Raw genomic sequence first — 27,262 nt, 5'->3', positions numbered from 1 at the left:
TCTAATCTATCTTTCTTTTGTTCCTTTCGTCAACAACTGTAGCGGGATTTCATAAAATGGAGGTAAAGGTAAGAGAAAGGTAAAAGAAATTCTACAACAATTAATAAATAGTTATTATTTAAACCAAAATAAAACAATTGAAAGTGCAAAAAAAAGAAAATTGTGTTGAGTTCATAAATATAATTCGCCATTTTAGACATTAAATTTCAACTCTGCTGTTGTGTTTCTTCGTGATGGGCTGATGAGGGACCAGTTTGCTATTTGTACTACAAGTTTAATAGTTAATAACTTAAGAATTAATTATCGAAAATTTATTTCTTTATTACATTTACACCCTATACATTTTTACTACGTTTGCAATTTCAAAATTTTAAGTCTAATAATTTTTACGCTACAAACCAAATGCAACGTAAAGTTGAACCCGGAAATCAGTGGCGGTGCTTACGAATTTTCAATATAGAGAATGTACCTTAAAATTCGTTGCTACCCGAGAACTGTCCTTTTTACTTTTAAATTTCAATAGAAAATACATGAAACAAAGCTAACTGTTGAATTTTCTAAAATTAATTATTAATTATTCTTAAATTAATTATTAATTATTCTTAAATTAATTATTAATTATTCTTAAATTAATTATTAATTATTCTTAAATTAATTATTAATTATTCTAAATTAATTATTAGTTATTCTTGAATTAATTATTAATTATTTACACCTATACATTTTTACCACGTTTGCAATTTCAAAATTTTGAGTCTAATCATTTTTTGGCAACAAACCAAATGCAACGTACAGTTGTATCCCGAAATCAGGGACAGTGCTTACGAATTTTTAATATAGAGGATGTACCTTAAAATTCTCTGCTACCCGAGAACTGTCTTTTTTATTTTTTAAATATCAATAGATAATACATGAAACGAAGTTAAATGTTAAATGATCTTAAATTAATTATCAATTAAGAATTTCTTTCTCGCGTGGGAAAAGAGTTCGTTACGTATTCGAACCAATGGAACTTCTTTCGTTCATTCGAAAATTGAAGCATTGAAAACAAAAGTATTTAGCCGGATTCAACCATCTACTTCACATTTTCTGATATTTTATGGCATATTATATGCAAAAAAATATGTTTTTTGTCACTTCTACAAAATTTCTAAGAACAAATTAAGATTTTTTATCTTCAAAAAAAAACGGCTTTACTAAGTCGCAAAGAGAAAAATTATATTAAAAGAAATAATTAATCAAGAAATAAAAGATTTAAAATAAATTTGTACAAATTATTCATTTGAACCCAATTATGATTTTAAAAGAGTATCAACAAAGCTATAAAGAATAGAAGAAAAAAAACTATTTGGGATTTGCTAGGGTATTTTTCATAAAGCGAAAAATGTAATTATTCATAATGTACTAAATATTTCCTCTTTTTCTATTCTCATTTAAAATGCATTTTTAAGCCTTTTTTCATAAAGTGTGTTTTTAAGATTAATGTGCCGCTTGAAACTAAGTTATCCAGCACTTTTTGTTATATTTTTCGAAACACTTACAAAAAAGGGTTGCTGAAAGTCTTGAGAATATTTTATGGGTGGATTAGAAAGAAATTGCGCTCATTTTATTTCATTTAAGTTATTTTCTCTAATTTACATGTTATTACGATTTGCTTTTAAAAAAATAAATGACTTTCTTATTGAAATGTAATATCGCTCATTTTTCTTTCCACGGTATTGAATGCAAAATGAGTAATAAAAAATTAAATATAAAATATCTCCCACTTTAGGATTTATGTACTGTGAAACGTATTTTTCTTTAGTTTTACTTTATGGCGAAATTTGACAAAATTCGTTTATTTGATATAGCTTTTAACGTATTTTTTGTCAATTAAAACTTAACAAATTTTTATTATTCCCAATTAGAAATCATTTTTCAATAATTTTCATTTATGAAATTTTGACTAAATTCATGTTTTTAATCTAGCTTATTTAAATTCAATTTAAAATTGCATAAATATAATTTTGAATCATTTGTAAGACGGCAATACATCTTCTTACAGTAATAGAAGTAAGTTAAGAGCGGTAAATATAAAAACCAAAACAAAGAAACGGAAGAAGTATACTATAGTGTAGTAGAAAGCATTTAGCAGTTTACCATTAGTCAGAGATAATTACTTACTGATAGCTCCACCCTGAACTTTTTAAAATATAATTTTTTTTCTGACAACTATATTACGCAAAACAATCTGCTGTAAATTTTCCGCAGTATGAAGATTTGGAATAATTAGGACAATCAATATAGAGTAGTGAATTTTATAGAATATTCGAATCTTCGACTATAAAACTTTTTCTCCTGAAAAGAATTTTGTTTCGAACGTTTCTGCCGAAACTATATACAAAAGGCTCGTTATGTTAATATTAAAAGTTAGGTAATCACATTATCTACGGGAAAAAAAACTTGAATTTCTTGATGTCTCTGTTTGAGAATTCTTTATAAACTTTTAAAGTTCTTTTCTTATAATAAAATTAGAAAATAAAAAAAGAATAATCCTGTACAAAAAAAGTATTCAATACAGAAAATGTAATATTTCTACATTATTTTTTAAAGAAAGTTTAAAGCTTTTATTGTAATTGTTCGCGTTTTGAGAAGTTTTCTTTCTTTCAAATATCACTGTAAAAACCCGACATTTGGTAAATCCTAAGTTTTATCGGTATAACCTCGTATTTATCAAAGTGGCTTAATCTAAGTTCGAAGTATGCTGAAATATAATTCAGTTTTAACATTTTACCAAGACTTCGCAATAAAACCTGGGAATTACTAGACATTTTGGTTAATCCAAAGCTTTACCGGTAGAACTCTTTACCAGATGTGACCTAACTTGAGGTTTACCAGACTTTTATTGTAACATATAAACCTAACTTCCAAACACAACTTTTAAATATGAAATATCAATCTAATAATATTTGTTGATTTACAAAATTCTTAAACTTACATTTCATAAATATATAAATGCATCCTTTTCCTCTCCGATAAATTTTATTCAAAATTGAATATATTTTGAAGAAACCAGCTGTTTTCACAATTTTCTCTATTACTGAGTTTTCATCTAATATCCAAATATTCTTTGTAGCACATGCTTAACGTATGGATCTTTGTAGCACTGCTTAACGAACAAACTACTTTCCCATAACACGCATTAATTTATGAATGCATAATGAATGAGATTATTCCCTTGGCTTTGGATCTTTATGAAAGTTTTAAAATCTCTATCAGGATAATGATCTATCCTAGACGTTTTAGTTTTATTTCAAACAGATCTAATCGGGAATTGTTCCAAACGTCACCTTCCTGTAACATTATCTGACTTGCGCATGAATACATTCCAAGTCACAAGAAAATTTTGCATTGCCTTTTTCCTGTTCACAAACATACATTCTGAGCATTCCCTTCAACAAATCGAAATCGAACCGAAATAGCTGCATTGCACAGCTTTGTTTTTCATACTTAATTGTCAGTCTAGAGGAAGGGCTATATTTCCCACACAAAAAAAAATTTAATCTTTCTGCAGTTTTTGATTTTTATTACAAAGAAATGTTTTGATATCATTTCAGAAAATATAATATATTAAAATACTATGATAGTTATAGTATAATATTATTATTCTATTATACTAATATTAATATACTATTATAAATATATTATTACAAGTGTTTGGATTAATGTTAAAGTTGTCAAGATTGATTATGAAACATGCTGACTTAAAAATGACGAATTCGTTCTATAGCGAAAATTACTTCTTGCGGCCGCCATCATAAAAGAAAGTTAACAGATAGTATGCGTGGGTGTGGGGTCTGCTCTAACTAATAAGTTCGATCCTAAAACTGTTAGATTTAACCAAGATTCCGTAGTTTAGTAGTTAAAAATATTGGAAAATCATAGACGCACTGCTTTTTTCATAAATGATTTTTTTGAAGAAAAAGTCAAATCATCGATACCTGGTGTGGCGAAACCGGGTGCTTATGCAAACTACACGTGATGTAAGGAATTAAGAGAATTTGTAGACTTGGTCGATTATCTTTAGAACTATTGCCACAGGAAATTGCCGATTGCCACATGAAATGATAAACATTCTTATTTCAAGTATGAAATAACACTGCAAGGCCTGTATATCTGCAAGAGGGGACCATATATTAACCTACTTTTCTTTTTGTTTATTCTGCAACCACTGTTTCATACCTTCTTTCTCCAACGAGTGTTACGCACGATCATGGGTGTGTATTACATTTCTTGAATTACTTTTTGCTTTGTAGTGTAACAGTGTGTGTATGTACATATCAAATTTCATTACAATTTGTCCAGTAGTCCTATAGATAATCGACCAAGTTTGCATATTCTCTTAATGTCTTAAGCCACTATATATAGAATGAAAAAGTAACATACATTTTTATTTTATATGGCAATTTAAGAAAAATCTATAAAATATTGTTTGATACATCATTATTTCTAACCAGTCAAAAAAAATTTGTCATATTTAGGTTTTTTTATTATTTTTTTTTAAAAGTTTCGAAGTATTGGGGAAAAAAACTTTAGTTTTGGCCATTAGAGAAAAGAGTTGCCAATTGGGAAATGCAACTGGAGAGCTGAAAATGATCGGAAAAGTATTCTGGTACTCAAGGGAGGGGGAAAAGTTTAATAACTTTTTAAAGAGTTTTCTGTTAAATAACTTCTTTCACAATTATCGCTGTTTGTTTTACTATACATTTTCTGTTTTATTGTACGGACAACTATTTATTTTATTTGGTACTTTTATTGCCAGTTTTATTTTTCAAAATTATTAATATCACATAGTTTCATATTTTATAGCAATTAATGGTTATATCCTTCAATAACCTCTTAAAGAGTTTTCTATTAATAAATTTCTTTACAATTATTATTGTTTGTTTTACTAAGCGTTGTTTGTTTATTATACAGACTACTATTTAATTATTTAGAGCTTTTAATGCCAGTTTTATTTTTAAAAATTATTTACATCAATTTCAAATTTATATTTTATGATAATTATTACCTATATCCTTTAATTAATTTAAGAACTTTTTAAAGAGTTCACTGTTAAATAAGTTTTTAACAGCATTGATAACTTATTATTACTTTATTTAGATTTATTAAAATTGTGCAATTTAGAATAATTATTAATAACTACTATTTTATTATTTAGAAATTTTATTCCCTGGCTTATTACGTTAAATGATATTATCAATTTTTGTTTTATATATTATTACAATTATTAGCTATACCATTTTATAATTTAAGAACTTTATAAAAAGTTCCCTGTTAAATAACTTTTTGCACAACTGTTATTATCTATTTTCTTACAATTATTTTATTTAGATTTATTAATATGTTCTAATTTGTAATGATTATTTTCAAATACTTTTTTATTATTTAACAATTATCATTTCAAAACTAAAATAATTAGTAATTATGAGTCTTCTGCAGGATGATCAGTTCTAAAATGCAATGGAATAAAACATTAATATTTAGAATGATGAGAAAACATTAATATTATGTTTAGCTATTGCATATTTAGAATTTTTTTTCATGAAACTCTAGTTGTATTTTTATTTGTAAATTATAGCTTTTGTGCATTCAACTAATTCTCAACTTCTTTTTGCTATAAAGTTATTAAATTACACATTATTCAATTTTAAATTATATTTTTGATTGAGCACCATAAGATTTATATATATATATATATTATTTTGCCATTATTTTACTATGTGATGAAAATTCCAGCTTACTTTTTCATATTCTTAAAAAAAAAGTCATATTTAAATTATTTTACAATATAAGTTTGAAAATATCGCAAGCATATTTGTCACCTACTAATATGGAAAATTAAAATTACGTAATAATTCTTTTCTATCTTTTAAAGTGAAAAACATAAAATTTTCTTGTATAAAAACATTAGATTTGTATTAAAAAAATTTAGATTTTTTAGTGAAAAGTAACTATTTTTTTGTAGAAAATATCTATTTGTTACGTAAAAAATTTAATTTTTCCAACGAAATATATCCGAAATATATCTTGGTTTAGCAGAAAATATTTTTGTAGTGAAGGGTTATTTGTTTCTACGTTTATCTGTTGCATCTTATAAAAACATCCGTTGCATTGTCACCTTTATTATACAATGTAAATAACTTTGGTCTATCTCATAGCCAAAAATGGCGGAAAGTACTGTTGTTGTTACAGATGCCACTTTTATTAATTTATTTTGTATTTGCATTGAGCAGCAGACCTAATTTTTTTGGTTTACGATTATTAATGTTCAACTCCGTAGCCTTGTAATTCTCAACTCACTCCAGAAGACAAGGAAACTCGTGGATCAAATATTGAGAAAAATTTTCCTTCGTGGAGGATTTTTTGAAGGAATTAACCTGCATTTGCGTTTCATGGAGAGAAAAATAACGAAAGCCTCCTTTGGTTAGCTGACGGCAAGGGGATTCTAATCCATGATCCGTCTACCACTGAGGATATTTCACGTCAGCGCTGTGGTCGCTGCAAGCCTGTTTCGGAATTCGTATCGACCAGTCATCGCCGGGATCGAACCCCGGTTCACCTCATTGGAAGGCGAAAGCTCTATCCCTTGAGCCATCACGGCTCCGTATCTGGCCATTTGTCAATATCAGCAATACTGCTTGAATTCAGCCGAATTTCTAAGGCATATGGTGTTCTTCTTGTTTTACAGTGGCGCCATCTATGGCTAGAAATATGATTTAGCCACACACATACGTCAAAACCCGTTATTTGAGTCAGACTCATTCACACTCCTTTTATTCATCCACAGATCGTAATTTTACCCTTAACCAGAGAACGATTAATCTCCAATTCAGTGCAGAGGTATTGATTTGTCATGGGATTTTGGAGGACTTTGTGACCCCAAAAGATTTAGCATGCAACAGTCACCATTTTACGGACTGGCGAGACGGTTGATGCACCAAAATAGGAGTTTTCGGAAGCGAAAATCCTACATGGTGTGAGCTTGATGTAAACATTATCCATTATTGTTGTTTAGGTTTACCTACAACTTTTAAAATGTCTATGAAAACTTGATTTGGTGCCAGCTTGATATGAAGTGTTCGTTCATGTATCGGTTTGGAATGTTCAACGCAGAATTCCGAGAGATATTGCCCGACTATTTTTTATGGCATAGGGAAATGTATGAACCTCTTTTAAGCAATGGTTAAAATTATTTTTTAAAAAAAAATACTTCTACTCTTCATATTTTTCATACATAATAAATTTACACAGATAATTACTTTTTCAAATTTTTTTAAATATATTTTTCTACAACTTCATTTTTTTTCAAAAACAATAAATTTCTAACTATTACTATTTATTTTTCTAAAAAATACCCCCCAAGTCAATTTTCATACACGTAGTTTTGCATTTTAGATTTGATTCAGAATAATGTAAAAATATATATCAGCATTGTCTTCATGTGAAAAAAAGATAGTAAAAAAAACCAAAAGCATACAGGCATAAGTTTAAAATAACGAAATATTTTCGTAATAGTTAAATGTAAACTATCTCCAAACTATTTCAGAAAACTATGGAGAAGTTGCCTACTTACACCTCCTTTTTAAAAATAACAACTCCTTTGCTTAACTTTTGTTCTGAATAGTTCGAAAGTAAGCAGTCAAGCAAAATAAATATAATTTAACTTCAAACATGCGTTGTTCAGAACTTTCGAGAGAGTGAAGATAATTTAAAATTCATAGCCATTTTGTATCACAAAAGGAAAAGTTCTTGAAAGAATTTCGTTAGCGTCTTCGTTTATCCATTATTTTAAGGAAATAAAAATAATTTTAAAACTACTTTTTTCTCGCTTATAAACTTTTAGATTGAAATTGTTCGAGGTTGTGTTAATGGCAGGTTAAAACAAGAATATAATTAGTGTTTATAATTAAGTAACAGGTTTTTACGTTTTTATAAGGTTTCCATTCTTTTCCAGTGATTTATTTTTAGGAAAAACGAAATTAAAGCATGTAGAAAATTATTTTGTATATATGAAATAAAAACTTATGAAAAGTTGTTACGTAATTTGTGACTGTTATCGTACATGGAATTTTATTTCACATTATGCACGAAGTAGTATGTACTCTTCCTAAATTTAAAATTTAATTTAGAAATGTATTGTTTTATTATGTAACTGTAACTGTATTGATATATTTCCATTTAGTTAAACACTGAGGAAAAGAACATGGTTGAAACTGCCGAAATACAGTCAAACCTCGTTATCTCGAACTTGAAGGGAGAGGAGAAAAAATTCGAGGCATCGAAAATTCGAATTATCGAAATTCGCATGTTATCGATGGTAGAATAAAGAAAAATGCTCTTTACATACCTTATTTATTATTCCATATTTATTCTAAAAACATTTTTTTCACTTTCATTTAAAAAAAGATTCAATTGTTGTTTGCTTTAGAGAAGTGTAAGAAAGTTCGTCTATAACACTTTCTAAGTGAACTGTACCTTTAAATGTCTCTTCTGACATATTCGGCTGCCTCTCAATAAATCTCCTTACAGTGTCCACTCCAGAAAGTGCTTGTTTGTTAGTAACATTGGGCTGTAAATCTTCGATTTCCTCATTCTCTTTTTCTGATAGTTCACAAGAAGCTTTCGTTTGAGCGATGATATCATTGTCAACCCACTGACCACACACTGTTACTGCATCATCTACGTTTACAAAGTCATGAAATTTCATTAGTCCGGTCAATCTGTTCCAAGCATTTTCGGTGTAGTTATCAGCAGAATTAACGATATTGATTGTTTGACTACTTTTGTGATCTTTAATGAATCCAGACTTCTTGAAGCCATTCATTATCGTAGAGGAAGGCACATCATTCCATGCCTTGTCAGCCATTTCTAAATTTTTTTAAATTTTTTTTTAGAATATTTTTTTAATTTTAGAAAAAAAATCTGCACTATTTATGGAAAAAAATTCAAACTATCGCGGGATTAGAAAAAAAAATCGTTAAATCAATTTTTTTTTAACATTGAGTGTATAGGAAATTTGAAGGGAATTTTTTTTCTTCGAAATATCGAAAAATTCGTGAAATCGAGGCTCGAGTTAGCGAGGTTCGACTGTATGTTACAATTTACTGTGTTCCAGGTTCCTTGGATTGACCAAATTTTGACCGAAGCACTTTGGTAGTGATTTTGGTAAAACTTGGCTAATGAAATATGGCTTTATAATATGAGTAATTTAGTATTTTTATTATGATATATTAGAGTATGGCATGAAAACCATTACTTCGTTTTAGTTTACTTTTCAGTTTTGCATTTTTATTTTGAAATTATTATTGACTATAATTTTGAACTATTTTAATTTAATTATTTTATTAATTATAATTTTGAAAATCAAAATTCCCAGTATACCGTTATCATATGAATGGATATAGTTACCAAATGAATGAATTAAATACCTTATAATTTGGTTATATTAACTAGAATTATGTTTTATTTTGCCAGAAATTTCATAACCGTATGGTAATTTCTTTAGAATTCATTTCTTCGGATACTGGGTTGATCTTTCTGACTTATACAAATGATGGGAGAAAAGTTCATAAAATTATGTCATTTTTAAAACAATTATTTTAATAGCATACGTTAAAATGAATTTTTAAAAAAAACTTCTTAATGTTGCATTTTTAAGCTTCATAACTGAAAATATTTTGAAGGAATTGTAATAGATAGAAATTTATTTTACTTTTTTTTGTTTTTTTGGATCAATACTTTTAAAGATGGGTTACTATTTCAGCGGAAATAGTTCGCTTGTTTCATCAATAGATGGCTGCACTGGTTAATTCTTGTGAGCGTTTATGGTGTATAACATGATTTGCCTCCAGGTGGCACCACCATTATAAATTTGAAATTCAATCACAATAGTGATATTTATTAGAAATTTTAATTATCCTTCTAAACTGGGATTTTTGGGTTGAATTATGTGTATTTAAGTTTATTTATATTTAATTAGTATTGTCTTATCACTTTTATGAGGCATTATTTAATTTGTGACTGTTTTTATAAGGGAACTTTATTTTTGTTCTGACGTTCACTGGTTGCGTTGCGGCTCGTGGGAGGAAAATAGGTCAAGATTCTTCAGCCTTCCTTACAAGAGAAAAAGGTTGTGAAGAGTGACTGAGGGAGGATGGACTAAGACTGAGAGGATGATGAATTAAAGCCGGAGTCGCTGAAGAAGATGGTCTAAGACGGAACCGCTAATAAAGCCAGAGTCGCTGAATGAATGGACTAGGTTGGAGCCCCTGAGTGAATGAGCGGGAATCTTGAGCAAAGTTAAGCCGAAGCCGCTAAGTTGAGAATTGAAAGTGAGGAGCTGAGTTCCGGAGCCGCTATGTGCGTATCTGTTTTCTTATACAGAGCGTCTCAATGCTGTCTTTCCGTAAGTGATAACTGCCTTACTAGAAGGAAGCCCAAAGAAGCTCGAAGTGTTGGAGTGGGGTCGCATTCATTTCATCGACAATCACTTCATCGACACACCATTTCATCGACACCACTTCATCGACAGGCCGTTTCATCGACTAGGTCATTTCGTCGACAGGCCGTTTCCTCGACAGGGTCATTTCGTCGACAGGGTCATTTCGTCGACAAGTCATTTCGTCGACAGGGTCATTTCGTCGACAGGGTCATTTCGTCGACAGGGTCATTTCGTCGACAAGTCATTTCGTCGACAGGGTCATTTCGTCGACAAGTCATTTCGTCGACAGGGTCATTTCGTCGACAGGGTCATTTCGTCGACAGGGTCATTTCGTCGACAAGTCGTTTCGTCGACAAGGTCATTTCGTCGACAGGGTCACTTCGTCGACAAGTCATTTCGTCGACAAGTCATTTCGTCGACAGGGTCATTTCATCAACAGGGTCATTTCATCGACAAGTGATTTCGTCGACAGGGTCATTTCGTCGACAAGTCAATTCATCGACAAGGTCATTTCATCTACAGGGTGATTTCGTCGACAAGTCGTTTCGTCGACAGGGTCATTTTGTCGACAGGGTCATTTCATCGATATGATCGTTTCATCGACAGGGTCATTTCATCGTCATATCATTTCGTCGACGGGGTCATTTCGTCGACAGGGTCTTTTCATTGACAGGGTCATTTCGTCGACAAGGTCATTTCGTCGACAAGTCATTTCGTCGACAGGTTCATTTCATCGACAGGGTCATTTCGTCGACAGGGTCATTTCGTCGACAGGGTCATTTCATCGACAGGGTCGTATCTTCACCTAGGTTATTATATCGACAGGGTAGTTTTGTCAGCAGGGTCATTTCTTCGACTGGGTCATTTTGTCGACAGGGTCATTTCATCAACATGATCGTTTCATCGACAGGGTCATTTCATCGACTAATCATTTCGTCGACAGGCCGTTTCGTCAACAGGTCATTTCGTCGTCAAGTCATTTCGTCGACATGATCGTTTCCTCGACAGGGTCATTTCATCGACAAATCATTTCGTCGACAGGGTTATTTTGTCGACAGGGTCATTTCGTTGACAAGTCATTTCGTCGACAGGGTAGTTTTGTCGACAGGGTCATTTTGTCGACAAGTTCATTTTGTCGACAGGGTCATTTTGTCAACAGGGGTCATTTCGTCGACAATATTAAGAGAAGATTATTTTGTAGGCAAAGTCATGCGTAATTTTGAAACTAGTCTTATGATTCTTTTACAATAGACGTTATGCCCCTTGCACTTTTTTGTATATTTCTGATGAAATTTTTAAGCCTAGCCTGATGCAAAATCTTAATAGTATGTTGAAGTTGCCGGAAAAAAGCATTTCATTTGAAAATTGCCTACTCCTCTATTCATATCACGTTGCAAAAACGAAACATTAATTGTATTTTACACATTTAAGTTATATATTACACAATTTTTTTCTAATCATATTTAACACATTTGTTTCTAAGATTAATTTTTAATGTACATTATTGTAGATTATCATCGCAAAAGCAATTGCAACAACTATTGTGAATGATTCTTGATGTAGGGAGTGAATAACGGGTGAAATTAGGAAGGAAAAAAAGACGGTATAAAATGAATCTGTGAGATAATGAAACCATGTGGTCGATAGATAATTTCAATGACAAGGTTTTTTCGTTAACAGGCCATTTCAGCTGCAAAAATTTTCTGTCGATAAAAAAGAAAATTATACTTATATAACGTTCCCCCGCAATGAGTAAAACGCATTAATACAGTTTAAAATCTTGTCCAAAAAAAAAAGAGAAGGAAAAGGAACTAACTTTTGCAATGATAACAATGGTGATGTTTACAAAGAATTTAATCCAAAAAACACAAACCTTTTAGATAGTTAGCTAGTAAGATTACTTCTTGTTTTATCAAAAATTTATATATTCCCTGTGTTTAGATATTTATTTTTTTCAAGCTCAGTTGATTTTTTTTTATATGCAAGTAATCGTTAATTTTGTTACTATTGGCATATTAATAAAATTTTCTTACATGAAATTTCAATATTTATATATTTTCTCTTTAAAAGAAAGATCGATATAGGAAAAAAAACAAACTAAGTTGTATGAGTGGCTATTACGAAGGTTGGCGAGCGAAGTGAGCAACGGGCTAAACTTCCTAGTATTATAAAAATCTTGGGAAAAAATGCATGAGGGGAAAAATAAAATGAAAATCCAACTTGGAAAACATATTGGGAAATAATGTTGATAAATTTTTTGTTCTAATCCTCTTCCTCATGTCTTTGTAAGCTATTCTGCTGAAGAGGGAAGTTTCTGACAATTCTTGTGAAATTTAAATGAAATATTATTTGAAACAAAAATCTTGTTCTCGCATTTCCAGCTTATTTTATTTCTTATTTAATTAATTATTTATAACGTTGTGGCGTTTAATATGTATTTTATCCTGTTCCCTAAACATTTATAACTTCTTTTACCTTATAAAATAAACTTCGTTAAAGTAAAAAAAAAAAAAAAAAACTCACAATGACTCCACATCCTCGGTATGCGATGCAATCGAAATGATATAAAAAATGGTTCTAAATCAGAGGAGGGGAGGAAACCTGTCTAATTGGTTTTTATGATCTAAAACATTTGGGGAAAAAACGCAATTTACTACGATATAACAAATAAATTGACTTTTGAGTTTATAATTGAGGAGAGTTATCTATATGCATCTGATTTTATTCCCATTAATGTATTATTAAAATAAGTTTAGCAAACTTGTTTTTTTACTCAAATATTAAAATGTTTTTCTTTTCGATTTGCAAGAGAATAAAAATTTATTTAAATTAATAACATTTGCAGGGAGAGTATATATTTTAAAGGCGAGCAATAAGTCCTTTAAAAAGTGTAAATGGAAATGTTTTTAAATATCATGTTTAATATGTGTCCTGATAAAGAAATGTGAATTTTTGTTACCAAAACGAAAAAAGTGGAATTTTGAACGTTGATAGAATATTTTGTGAAATTTTGCCCTTGTGGTTTTTGCTATGCATGAAAATTTTTATAAATTGTTTTTCTCATTTGTAGTCTATTGAACAAACTTGATATTTTAAATACATATGCATTTTTTATTTTCATTTTTTCTACATTTTAGTTTTGAGTCTCCTGGCTTGTTCAGGCAGAAAATAATCAAAATTTTGATTGGCGATAAGTCGTGCTAATAGTGGTCAGAGTGTGTTTGAAAATTGTGTTTTCATCCTGTGTAGAAAATCAGTTAAAAATTTCAGCAATTATACTAGTAAAAAATTGGTCAAATTTTAATTGCAAGATTTTTTTTTCTTTTTTGTAGAGTATGAGTTATTTATTCTTACATTTAAATTCCAAGCTTGACTTTTTGTTAGTTTTCTTTTGAGCAAAATGTGTCTAATTTAAATCCTGCAAATAAAAAATGAATTAATTCATCATTTACTTACTACTATTATTATTCTTATTAAATTATACTATTATTATTTAATTATAATAATAGTATAATTCAAAAATAGTATAATTTGATAGTATTAGATTAGAATTGAATAATTAATACTATTATTAAATTCACTATTCATAGAAAAAACATATTTTGTGAAGACCAAACACTAACAGGCTTGCAACGTTACGCCCGTGCTTCTAAACAATTTTGGTAAGGTGAGTAGCACTTTAAATATTGTGGGAATCTACAACCGCCTCGGTAAATACCTAAACATCAAGTTTGTGTTCCTATTGTTCTTCGAAATCTCTAATAGTAGTAACGAAACTAAGACTCAGTTTGATCGTTCGAATAAGCATATTCCTGTCCTAATGTTAAAGATGCTGAGCAAAAAGTTTAAAATTGCAATTAAAGTGAACATTAAGAAATTACTTTTCCATCATAAAAAACCTAGAATTTTTTTTCTACTTATGCAGATATAATAATTAGGTCTATGATTATTTTCATTTCTGTGAGAATTCGACTGATGTCAATGTTTTTGTTAAAATTTATGTAAAAATGTTGAACATTTTTACAGCAATAGATTTAGCTTTCCTCTCCTTGAAATAGTGTCTAAATTTTCATTGTAATATATTTTTATTACTTTTAATTCTAAAAATATCTTTTATTAATTTGATTTAATATTAAAAAAAATTTGATTGTTAACGTCACACTATATTAACTGTAACCACTGTCCGGATATCATGCTTGGTAATGTTCTGAAGACAATCCTTACCTATCCTAAAAATAAGTGTCGAGCTATTACGATTTAGATATAGAAATGTAGATTTCGATACATCAACCGTTTAAACGCTTCTCAACTACCTCTTAATTAATTTAAAAAGCGAACTTCTTTTAGTGCAATTGGAACAATAAACCGCCATAAAGAATTTTACTTTAGTATAAAATTAAATAAGTGCATTTTTCTAATTAATAATAGAAATATTTAGAATAAATCTCAAAAATAGTTTCAGAATTAAGCATGACACTATCAACGAAATGACCCTGTCGACGAAATGACCCTGTCAACGAAAAGACCCTGTCAGCGAAATGACTTATCGACGAAATGACCCTGTCGACGAAATGACCCTGTCGACGAAATCACTTGTCGCCGAAATGACCCTGTCGACGAAATGACTTGTCGACGAAATGACCCTGTAAATGAAAAGACTCTGTCGACGAAATGACCCTGTCGACGAAATCACTTGTCGACGAAATGACCCTGTCGACGAACTGACCCTGTCGACAAAATGACTTGTCGACGAAATCACTTGGCGACGAAATGACTTGTCGACGAAATGACCCTGTCGACGAAATGAGCTGTCGAAGAAATGACCCTATCGACGAAATGACCCTGTCGACGAAATGACCTGTCGACGAAATGACCCTGTCGACGAAATGACCCTGTCGACGAAATGACTTGTCGACGAAATGACTTGTCGACGAAATGACCCTGTCGACGAAATGACTTGTCGACGAAATGACCCTGTCGACGAAATGGCCTGTCGACGAAACAACCCTGTCGAGGAAACGGCCTGTCGATGAAGTGGTGTCGATGAAATGGCCTGTCGACGAAATGACCCTGTCAACCAAATGACTTGTCGACGAAATGACCCTGTCGACGAAATGGCCCTGTCGACGAAATGACCCTGTAAATGAAAAGACCCTGCCCTTGAAATGACCCTGTAAATGAAAAGACCCTGTCGAAGAAATGACCCTGTCGACGAAATGACTTGTCGACGAAATGACCCTGTCGACGAAATGGCCTGTCGACGAAACAACTCTGTCGAGGAAACGGCCTGTCGACGAAATGACCTAGTCGATGAAATGACCCTGTCGACGAAATGACCCTGTAAATGAAAAGACCCTGTCATCGAAATGACTTGTCGAACGAAATGACCCTGTCGACGAAATGACCTTGTCGACGAAACGACCCTGTAAATGAAAAGACCCTGTCGACGAAATGACTTGTCGACGAAATGACGCTGTCGACGAAATAACTTGTCGACGAAATGACCCTGTCGACGAAATGACTTGTCGACGAAATGACCCTGTCGACGAAATGACCCTGTCGACGAAATGACTTGTCGACGAAATGACCCTGTCGACGAAATGACCCTGTCGACGAAATGACTTGTCGACGAAATGACCCTGTCGACGAAATGACCCTGTCGACGAAATGACTTGTCGACGAAATGACCCTGTCGACGAAATGGCCTGTCGACGAAATGACCTAGTCGATGAAATGGCCTGTCGATGAAGTGGTGTCGATGAAATGGCCTGTCGATGAAGTGATTGTCGATGAAATGAACCAGACCCTTGGAGTGCTGTCTATCGGAGAATGGAATGTTAACCTGATCCACGAGTCTGGCGGCAATACCAGTGGGCGTTCCAGAGATTTGGTCCGTATTTTGATTCGAATTTATAAACTCCAAGTTCGATTTTAGTACAGTTTTAAAAGAATAATTTACCCTGACTTTTCATTGTTGCTACTGTATTTAAGATATATATTTTGAGATAAGCCTTTTATTTTTAATTGTGTTTACTGGATTCAGAGAGTATTAGGATCTATATTTTTAATTGATTTTAGTAGATTTTAAGATAAGTATGCCTTTTATTCTTAATTGTTTTTTCTGGATTTGAAGTAATAGAATGTTGAGCCTTAAATTTTTAATTGCATGTGTTTTTGCGGGAAAATTAGAGTTTTAATAAAATTGGTTCTAATTGTTAAATGTTTCAAGTTATTCTTTTGTTGATTTTCTTTGTTGAACCTGGGTAACTGTTACCGAAGTTAATTTATTGATCGCAGCATAATCAAAGTTTTAAAGGTAACAGTACAGAATAAAATAAAGCTTCAAAAATTATTCATTCATTTCATACATGACAGAACAAACTGAATGAATTACATGAATTATAATAATATAACTTAATGAATTTAACATGAATTATAACTGAACAAACTGAATGAACAAAATGAATTTTAAAACAAAACTTAATATTGCATTTTTAGGCTTCTTAACTAAATGTATTTTGAGGGAATAAAATGATAAAGCTTCGGAAATTATTTATTCAAACATAACTGTATAAACTGAAATTTAGATAAAAGTTTTTGAAATGACATTTTCCATTATGTCTTAACGGTAATACACCCTTCTGATGTTTACAACGTGTTTCGTAATCGGCATTCTCTTTAATTAGATTTCTAAGAAAAAATATTTATACACTACTTTCCGAAATAAATCAGCCATAATTATAATTTAACATAAAACTATTTATATTACCCATCAAAAAGTTATATTTAATGGATGAAGAAATAAACATTTTTTATTTTTTTTTTTCAAAACAAAAGAGGGACTGAAATGCTTATTTAATTTTTTACTATTTATAATCATACTTATTATGCTTACTTATTTAATTTTACTTATTTAAACGGACTTATTTAATTTATTTTTATGATTATTTTTATAGCATATTTTAACTTTATTTTTAAATAACTTTATTCTGATGGTTCATATCTAAAAATACTTTGATGGAAAAAATGCGGAAGTGTAAAAATTACACATGTTAAACACAAATGAACAAATTAAAAATTATATAAAAAAAAATTTATTGATCTCTTAGACCAAGTCTTGGTGGTAAAATATCAGAAGTGTATGCGGAGTCATTTTAACAATGAAAATTACTGCATGATTCGTAATAGGCGCTCTTTAATTAGATTTATATATATGTAACATAAAAAGCTTCTGTTAATCTTTTTACGCTATCCTAATTAATTACTCTAAGCGAAATACTTTTTCACACTTTTAAAGACCACATACTGTTCTTAAATCCATTTTTGGCTCAAGTATGCATATAATTAAAAGCAAGACATTTTTCCTTTTGTTCTCTGTGGGAAACGCTCGACCTATTTCATAAACCAATAGCAACTATTACTTTTTTTAAAAAAAAGTGTAGCCAGTAGTGAGACAAAAAAACAACAGTTGTTTGTAGCGATTCATGGCAGCTACTTTCATTAACTTGTTTTAAAGCAGCTAAACTTTCGAATTTGATGGGAACAAACCTTTGCCTTTCCGTCAATGGATGCAAAGGAAAATGACCCTGTAGCTATAGCTGAGGGCAAACAGAAATTACGTATTTAAAATCACGTATAACTAATATTTTAACAAGCCATTACGAAAAATAGTTACTTAATCACTTTTGCCACGCTTTCACATGCGAATGCAGACTCGCGAAACGATTTTATTGAAAAGGAAGGGAGCGTATTTTCAATGTGCTTAACTTCTTAGAGGAAATAAAAGAGCATTCAAACAATTGAAAAATTGCAAGTATTTCATAATTTCTTTAATTAAATATTCGCTGCCGATAAAAACATAAGAAGTTAAAAGTTAAGTGAACAAATTCGAAAAAACTGTTTCGGAATAGCAAACTGGCTCAGGTAAACACGAATAATTATTTCTTAATTATTCCCTTAGATTTAATGTAAACCGATGTCTTACTCAAAACCATTTTGAACATAGGTGTAAATTAAGTTCTTCAGCAAAATTCGTCTCCTTAATGTAGTAAAGTAGTTACTATAATTCCAAAGTAGTTAGTAGTTACTACATTTAAAAAAAGTAGTTGCAGCTGTAAACTACATTTGTAATAAAGTAGTTGTAGTTGCAATTAACTACATTTATAACAAAGTAGTTGTAGTAACTACAAAAATAACATAGTTTTTCCGACCACTGCTCTAAACAATCCTTTGTCAATAGTTTCTTTCAAAATTCAACTATTTTCTAATTTCGAATCCACCAGCAATTTCATTTAAATCCTCCACCAAAGTTTGTCTACTGAAAGTAGCTAGATACTGATTACGTTTTGAAAGTAGTTTGTACTCACTAGGTCTAAAGAAAACCATTGTTCGTAACTACATTTGTAATATAGTACTTGCAGTAAAATACGAAAAAAAGTAATTTTTGCGGACCACTGTTTTCAATATAAATAGAAAAGTGTACTCACTAGGTCTAAAGCAAATAATTGTCGTAACTACATTTGTAATACAGTACTAGCAGTAAACTACGAAAAAAATTTATTTTTGCGGACCACTGTTGTCAATATAATATAAAGGGGCGTTGTTAGAAACCCATATTTCATATAGATTATTTATACTACCAAATAATTCAATTCTACACGTAAATTTAAATTGCTAACTCCTCTTTTTGACGTCACGTCTTTCTTAAATTTCTAAATCAGCGCAATAGCTCCATCTCATATTTTCGCACTACAACCAAATGCACAATCCTAACAGCACCATTTTGTATGACTTATGATATACTTCGTCGGAATGAAACAACGCATTCACGTTCCGATGTGTTCTAAGAATCAAATTCCAAACTATCCCCCTCCCAACTCAACAAATAAAGAAACTTCATGTTTCTTTCCTATGAACGTAAATATTTTTATACGTCTCCTTTTGAAATGTTAAGACATAAACATTTCGTGACTTGCGACTATAAAGACGAAATTGCTCTATCTGTATCATTTCATCTTTTTTACTAGAAACTATGTTATTTTCTGTAAAGGAATACTTTAGAAATTTTTTCGTAAAGTGATACTATAAGAAATTTCGGAAGCATAAAAATATATTTTGAAACACAATATAAAGCAGCATGAATTATCAATGATACGTGAAGAAAATATAACTTATGTAAAATATGCATTGCGTGAAAACATTTCTTAAATTTCCCACGAACGATTCTATTTGGTTATTTCTGATGCTGTTTAAAATTTCTCTTATAAGTCTCGATCAGCTTCATATCTAAAATTGTTTTGATTTTAATTATGCACTACTGTGGCGGCATCTAGCTGTTAAATAACTAAATTCTAAGTACCAAAGAAGTTGTCATGTAAAAAACTAGATACATTGTCTAATTAATTCCGGTTGAGCCACTATGGCACAGAGGATAGAACATTGCCTTAGGAGACTGGGGTTCAAAACCCAGTGGTGGCTAGTTAAGATTTCTGCTCTCGGCTCTCACCGACCACAATGCAGACGTAAAATGTCCTCAGTGGCAGACGAATCATAAGTTAAAAATCCATTGGGATAACCATTTGAGGTTTTCGTTGTTTTCCTCTCTATGTAACGCAAATGCAGGTTAATTCCATCAAAAGTCCTAGTCTGGAGGTGAGTTTGTCTCAATACATTCTTTATAGACTCCTAAACAATCCAAACAAAATCAATGAAATTTGACATACAGATAGTTTGAAGCACGAGGAAGGTCAGTGTTGGCATAAGAACAATTTGCGACGAAACGTTTGAGTGGGATGAGCGAAAAACAAAATAGAATTTTCTGATTGTTTAAGCGTTAGCCATTGTTATAAATTTAACTATAGACGATTCAATTTAAAGGTAACTTCAGTGATAATTGCTAGCTAATAGCTCTATTAGATCAAAAAATACTTTATAGCACGTATTTAAATATTTAATTGTTTTATATTAGCTAGGTCAGATAAATTCACCGAACAACATTATGTAATGTATGCATAATATTGAAATAAAAGATGCAAGCTGTCTACTAGAAAACAAAAGTAAAGGAGTAAAATATTTATTTGTCTAGAAGAGCCGTAAGAAATCGTCATACTATCATTGACGAGAACGATCCTTATTTAATGTTGGTAATATGTATTAATTGAAATAAAATAACTAAAAAGTTTATGTAATATTAAGCAGTGAAGAAAAGATTTGTTTTGGAGAACTGTTAAAAATCGTCATATTATTATTGACACTTAATTAATATTAATAATATGTATTAATTGAAATGAAATAAAATAAGCTGTGAGACAAAAAGCGAAGTTAATAGGTAAACTGTTAATGGGAAATTCGTTTACCAAAACAGTGGAAAATCGCGATTCATAGATAACGCTTTGTTAATATATGCTAATGACGGTAATAATTACGTAATAAGTACCAAATGTGCTAATATAGTTTTGAAATATTATATTGATATATTAGGTGATTATTAAAACTGTACCAATATTAAGCAGTTTTAAGTCATGCTAAATAAGCCTATAATTATTTCCTCTGGTAGGGTACACTAGTACCCTGTAATATAATACGTGGTCCAATTTGAATATTATGGGTCAATACTAAGGTGACATATGGGGCCATTTCGTAATACAGAATATTGACATCGAATTTCCTCATTTTAACGCTAAGCAGTACACTATTATGTATATATACATACATAGTAGCATGTAGGGCTACATTGTGTACCCCCTATTAAGCCTGCAATTATTTCCTCTATTAGGGTACACTAGTACCGGGTACTATAATATGAGGTCCAATTTGAATATTTTGGGTCAATTTTAAAATGACATATCTTTATTCTAATAGGATGAACTACAAAAAAAAACTATATTTGCTTGCTTAAATAATGTAAATCCAATGAAAAGGGTAACAAATAACATTAAATATAAAATTTAATTTGTTTTATCTACGTCAATTGAGAATATTTGAGAAAGTACCAGGTATGGGACATTTTTATAGCAAAAAAAAGTTATATCCATACGATTAGAGTATTAATTAGGTGGGAATAATAATTCTTTGGTTTATTTTATTCACCACTGCCTAATTTGAAATAAAAATCATGCAAGAATACTATAACTAATGTGGACTAGTTATGTTAAGATTAAAATGAAGGCAAAAACAGTTACGCTACTTTGAACATCCTCATATTGATGCAACCAATTTTGTGTTGTTTTCTATGATTCATTAATAACCCTAAAAATGTTACTTACCTTGTTCTTCTATCAATCTCTTTAACACCCTTTATGCAACTGAAACACACTTCCTCGATTCGATTTCTTCGAGCCCATTCGATCGCTATTCGATAATGACATGTTTCTTAATTCAAATGTAACATTAGGTCACTATCAAAATAAAAGGTTTCTTTTTTCAGATGGTCACGTGTGTTATATTTTTTCTACACCAATGAAAAACTTTATACACGTTTTCTCAACTATGAGTTCGGGGAGAATATTTAACTGCTACTTTTTCGAACTTTTCCTCCATATTTGTGTGTGTAATCATCCAAAATATCACTCAAACTTAGTAAGTAATTCAAAGTATTAACAACATTTTTCGAGAAAAAAAATGTTTTTTTTAATTAGAGCTGATTTTTAATAGAATGATTTAGATAATTATTTTAAACTATTTTGTATACAATGATAATGAGTTTTCTTTTCTATGCTTCTCTATAGCGTACTATTAGTTTCAAGCTACTAGAGATTACATATTTTTAAAATTTTTAAACTATGATAAAACTCTTTTTAACATTCGTCTTAGATAACAATTTTTTAATTCCTAATTTTTTTAATTCCTCAAAATATTTATACATCAAAAAACACCTACATCTAAACAGATCGGAAAACGTACCTACACATCAAGAACTGTAATTGTATAATATAATCCTAATTACCCAGTAGAAAATGTTAATTAAATAAATATTGACACTTTATTTTCATAAGTTATAAATTTCAAGCATCAGACATAAATTAAAAACGACTAATATGAAGATCGAATCATGGATTTTAATTTTCTCCCGAAAATTACTTTATAAATGCTATTAAGTTAATTCGAAATCTTTACATCTCCTAATCAAAAACTTGTATAAATTAAAATTATTTCCGATTAACAAACTATTAACAAACTATGATTGAATTATATTTGAATATCAAAATAAATATTTTAAATTAAATAAAAAAATTTTAAAGTTAACATTCCAAAACTGCTTCCTAGACTCTGCCTATGCAAATTTCTTCTTTTCATAAGAACTTTTCTTAACAGACATTAAGAAGACGCCATACCGTGGAAGAAACTTTTCCTTGCAAATTCTCTTTCTCCTTCATTACTAATTTAAAATGCAGAAAAAACCTAGAGTATGCCACGAAGTTTCAAAAACTGAAAAGAAAATTTTAAAATTTACAAAAGAAATAATGAGAAGATAACTTAGGATTACACAACGGTGATATTCTCTTATATTAATTTGCTTGCATTTTAATATTTTCAAGTATTTTTTTTTCTGCTACCGAAACTTATTTTAGGTAGGGGAGAGAGGGGTCAATTGTAGCAGGGTACGATTGTAACAGAGCAAAAATTTCGAGTGTCGGGTTTTAGATTTGGTTCCTAGGTGGTGCACAAGGTGTATTTAATAAATCTACATGTACACCCCTGCTGCAACCACTTTTATGTACTTTTGAAAGAGTTACATCCCAAAAGATATTTTCACGCTATGTAAGTACTTTTTTTGGTATTAGAATATTATATTGTAGCAAGTTAATTTTGCTTAAACAAATAAAAATTATTAACCGAATATGTAAGTGGACACCTTAATTAACAATTCAAAAAAAAGATTAGTTTTGTTAATTAACTAGCATTGTTTTTAAAAAATGAAGCTGAAATGGCGTGTTGGGGACAATGGTAACAATAAGTAAAGGGACGATTGTAACAGCTGAAAATAAATAATCTTATGATTGCAAACCATTACTTAACTCTTTAAGAACCACCAATAGTTTCCTATATCATTTATATTATGTTGCATGTGCACTATTTTATTTGTCACCTTTCACAGCATAAATTAAAATTTTTAACCCCTTAAAGTTAAAAGTTTAACCCTTTAGATCTCTGCTCATTATTATTTTTACTCCTAAAATATCACTACTATTTTGATCAATGAAAAACAACTATGATAGTATGTATAATTAACTATGTTTTAGTTGAATTTATGAACTGTTACAATTGACCCCGTAAGTGGGCACAATTGTAACAAGAACACGACTGCCAAAAATTGTTAATAACCAATATAATAACATTTAAAATAAGGTATTTTTTTTCTAGTAGAGGATAGTCAACTTTACTCGTCTGTCAATTAATACTAATAATATATTGGATTTTTTGTTAGTTAAAAATAGTTAAGTAAAAAATGTTACAATTGACCCCACTCTCCCCTACGCATGAACTTACTTTTTCCTTCTTTTAAATTTCAAATTAGTAATGAAGAAGAAAGAGAATTTTCGACGAAAATTTTCTTCCGTGGTATAGTGTCCTCTTAAATTGATGTTACTATTTTTAGTATGAAAAAGAAATGTTCTAAAACGCAAATATGGCATTTTTCGTTGTAATTTTTTATCTAAAAGCAACGCAAATGCTTTTCGACAACCTGACATTCACTTGAGTTTTATTATCATTTCTTCAAAATTCCAGGTTATTTTAAACGCTTTTCCTCTTTAAATACTGTTCCTAAATTGCCTCAAAAACAACCTGGCCTCCGAATTTTATCTTCAACGTTTCACCATGAAACACTTTTTTTTTATGGAAGCATTCGACCTCTTCTCTATTTTTATAATTTGTATATACAGAAAGGAGAATTTAATGGAAAAACGTAAACAGATCGATTACTTAATTCCATTTATCTCTTCTGTAAGAGAACTACGGTTTCAAAAAAGGAAGGTTGGGTAGCAGAATAATGTAAAAAAAAGGAAGAGAGAGAAAAGCTCATCATGTGATGTGAAAAGGGATTTTAAGTGAAACCTTATCTATGTAATTATACCACACTGGAAAGGTATATAGTGATAAAAAGAGGGCGATGGGAATGTTTTAAAGATAAGACACTATAAAAGACTTAGTGTGAAAACGAAAGTAGGAATGTGTTACTCTTTGTGATAGTTTTTAAAAAAGGTAAAAGTTCGGCTGATCGTAGAAATTACTTAATTTTTTGAGTTTTGTATATTTAAGTTAGTAGAATTAAACAAAGGTGTATTTATGTGATTAAATTAAAAAATTAGTTTAAAACTTAATTAGAAGCTTCGAATTGAAATTATTTTAAAATGTAAATAGAAGTTTTGGATTAAAATTACTTGAAAACGTAATTTAGAGGTTTCGGATTAAAACTATTTTTAAATAAAATAAGTACAGGGGCAACAAGAGACAAATCTTCTCACAAATCTCTTACAGTTCAATGAGCCAATTCAACTGCAGCTAAAAGTATAAATTGTTTAAATCCTTATGTAAATATAAAGATATAATATTTACACAATTTATACTAATTATATAACTTACCACAAGTGTAAAATGTATTGTTTTTCTTTTGTCTCTGTAACAACTGATAACATCACTTTAGTCCCATAGGAAAATGAAAGTTTTAAAATAATGTCTATTCAGAAAAGCTGATACAAGTTGTTATTATTTTTTTTTTTGTTTTTTTGAAACGGAACTAAAACTTTATGCAAAATTAACCAGTGAAAATAATCAATCATTCAATATTATATGTTGCTAGAATAAAAGTAATCTATTGTGTATTTTAATATTCAAAATCATGTTAACGAAAATTCAAAAGTTAATTTGATGCTTATAAAACAAATCAGTTTTTCGAGATTCAGAAAAAAAGTAATGTCGAAACTATCAGAATATGGTACGATTTATCACGTTTCTTGCTCTATTGGAACACATAAAAGCTCCGTAACTTTTACGGAAGCGCTTTGGTAATGATTTTGGTAAAATTAGGAATAAAATATTGTTTAAAATTAGATAGAAAAATAGGTAAATGTTTCAATTTTATCATGATATCTTAGAGCTTCAATCCTGATAACTACATTTCGAGTATAAGGAACTAATAGAGGGTGCATAAATTTGCATACAGTTTTGGTTTCCCGTAACTCCAACGATAACTTTATTTGCGCTTAAAATCATATGCGCGAAAAATCCTCAGCAAAGCGTGGAGTCACTAACTTACCGAAAATAAGGTTAGTGTATATAAGGTTAGTATGATGTATTCTATATTTACTGTTGAGCCGTGATGGTACAGGGGATAGAGCGTTCGCCTTCCAATGAGGTAACTGGATTCAAATCCCAGGGATGGCTGGTAGATACGAATTCCGTATCCGGCTTGCACCGACCACAGTGCTGGCGTAAAATATCCTCAGTGCTATGTGGATCATGGGTTAGAGTCCCCTTGTAGTCAGGCTAACCATGGGAGGTTTTCGTGGTTTTCCTCTCCATGTAGTGTTTAATTCCATCAAAAAGTCCTCGATGGAAGGCGAATTCCTCCCAATATTTTATTCAGAAGTTCCCTTGTCTTCTGGATTGGGCACAAAAGTACAAGGCTACGGAGTTGAACATAAGTAGTCGTAAACCCAAATATTGGTCTGCTGTTCAACGACGGTTATAACATAAAATATGTTTACTGTTCTTCCTATTATTGCTTAAAAAAATTTTAAAAAATTTATTAATAACCATAAACATATTTTTTTTCAAGTATTAACAGAAAAGCAGAAAATAATTTTTTTAAATTTATTTTAGCTTTAAATTAATCTATAATCTCTTGGAAATATTTAATGGCTTATGCTAATTACCTGTTAAACCGAAATTTAGTTGCAACTCTATCAAATTTCGCGTTCCAATCCTGCTTTGACAAAGAATTAAATTTGATAGTAAGAAGGCCGCATTACTGAATGTGAATTCGTTCCAACAAGTTATGTTTAAATAACTATGATGAAAACGATGTCCCTGTAGCATTTTCATACAGAAAACAAAACTGCATTATATTTTACATTAAATATGACTTATTATATATTTTGCAAATACTACATAAGGAACTTGTTTTGCAATGGGTCTCAACTCGTTGTGGAATATATGCTAATGAAATCGGCAATTTTTTTGGCTAAAAAGGGAAATTAAAATCCTTCAGATTCCATGGGATCTTATCTCTTATTCAACTATAATGCGAGGAATGAACAATCTAGGCAAGCAGACAAAATGAAGGATAATAAAGGTGTTGCAAGTAATCTCTTTCAGCTACTCCTACACTGCATTCTATTATAGCTTTTTGGTTAGGGAATGGGCACGATTGCCTGAAAGGACAGTTATTACGATTTAACATCTTTTCATCCCTTGAACCTAACTGGTTTATGATATTCCGTTACTAGCGCTGTATTTCGCCGGTAAACATGCAATGTGTACGAGCGTCGTATTTAAACGACATCCACGCGTTGCTCTGTGGGTACGAGCACCGTATTTACCCAACACCTCCTAGAAAAGAGTAGGCCTCTGCACGGGTTACCATAAATATCCTTTAGTAGTCCAAACGTAATGACGTATGTCGTATTTTCAACCACTGCGCAGCCTAGTACCCCGAAAGTAATTACATCTTTCTTATTTTTCATCAACTGCGCAGTTAACCTCGTCACATCGGACTACTAAATTGATCCGTGCTGAGGCCTTCATACTTCTAGGAGGTGTTGATTTACCCACCATCAA

At 30.6% G+C, this 27,262-nt stretch overlaps 1 long non-coding RNA gene across 1 annotated transcript in view; it reads right to left on the bottom strand.

The window, feature by feature from the left end:
- The window catches only part of LOC147807353 (uncharacterized), a 37,392-nt gene extending 15,552 nt beyond the window's left edge, over window positions 1-21,840 (bottom strand). The window contains exon 1 of the long non-coding RNA XR_015435777.1: window positions 21,748-21,840. This is a non-coding gene — a long non-coding RNA (uncharacterized LOC147807353). The remainder of the gene's footprint in view (window positions 1-21,747) is intronic.
- Between the last annotated feature and the right edge of the window lie 5,422 nt (window positions 21,841-27,262).

Source organism: Parasteatoda tepidariorum, chromosome 7 (genome assembly GCF_982258835.1).
Source record: "Parasteatoda tepidariorum strain Cologne lab strain chromosome 7, Ptep-v5.0, whole genome shotgun sequence".
NCBI classification, from domain to species: Eukaryota; Metazoa; Arthropoda; class Arachnida; order Araneae; family Theridiidae; genus Parasteatoda; species Parasteatoda tepidariorum.
Note: the sequence above shows the minus strand (reverse complement) of the source record. Positions and strands in the feature narration are given on the sequence as shown.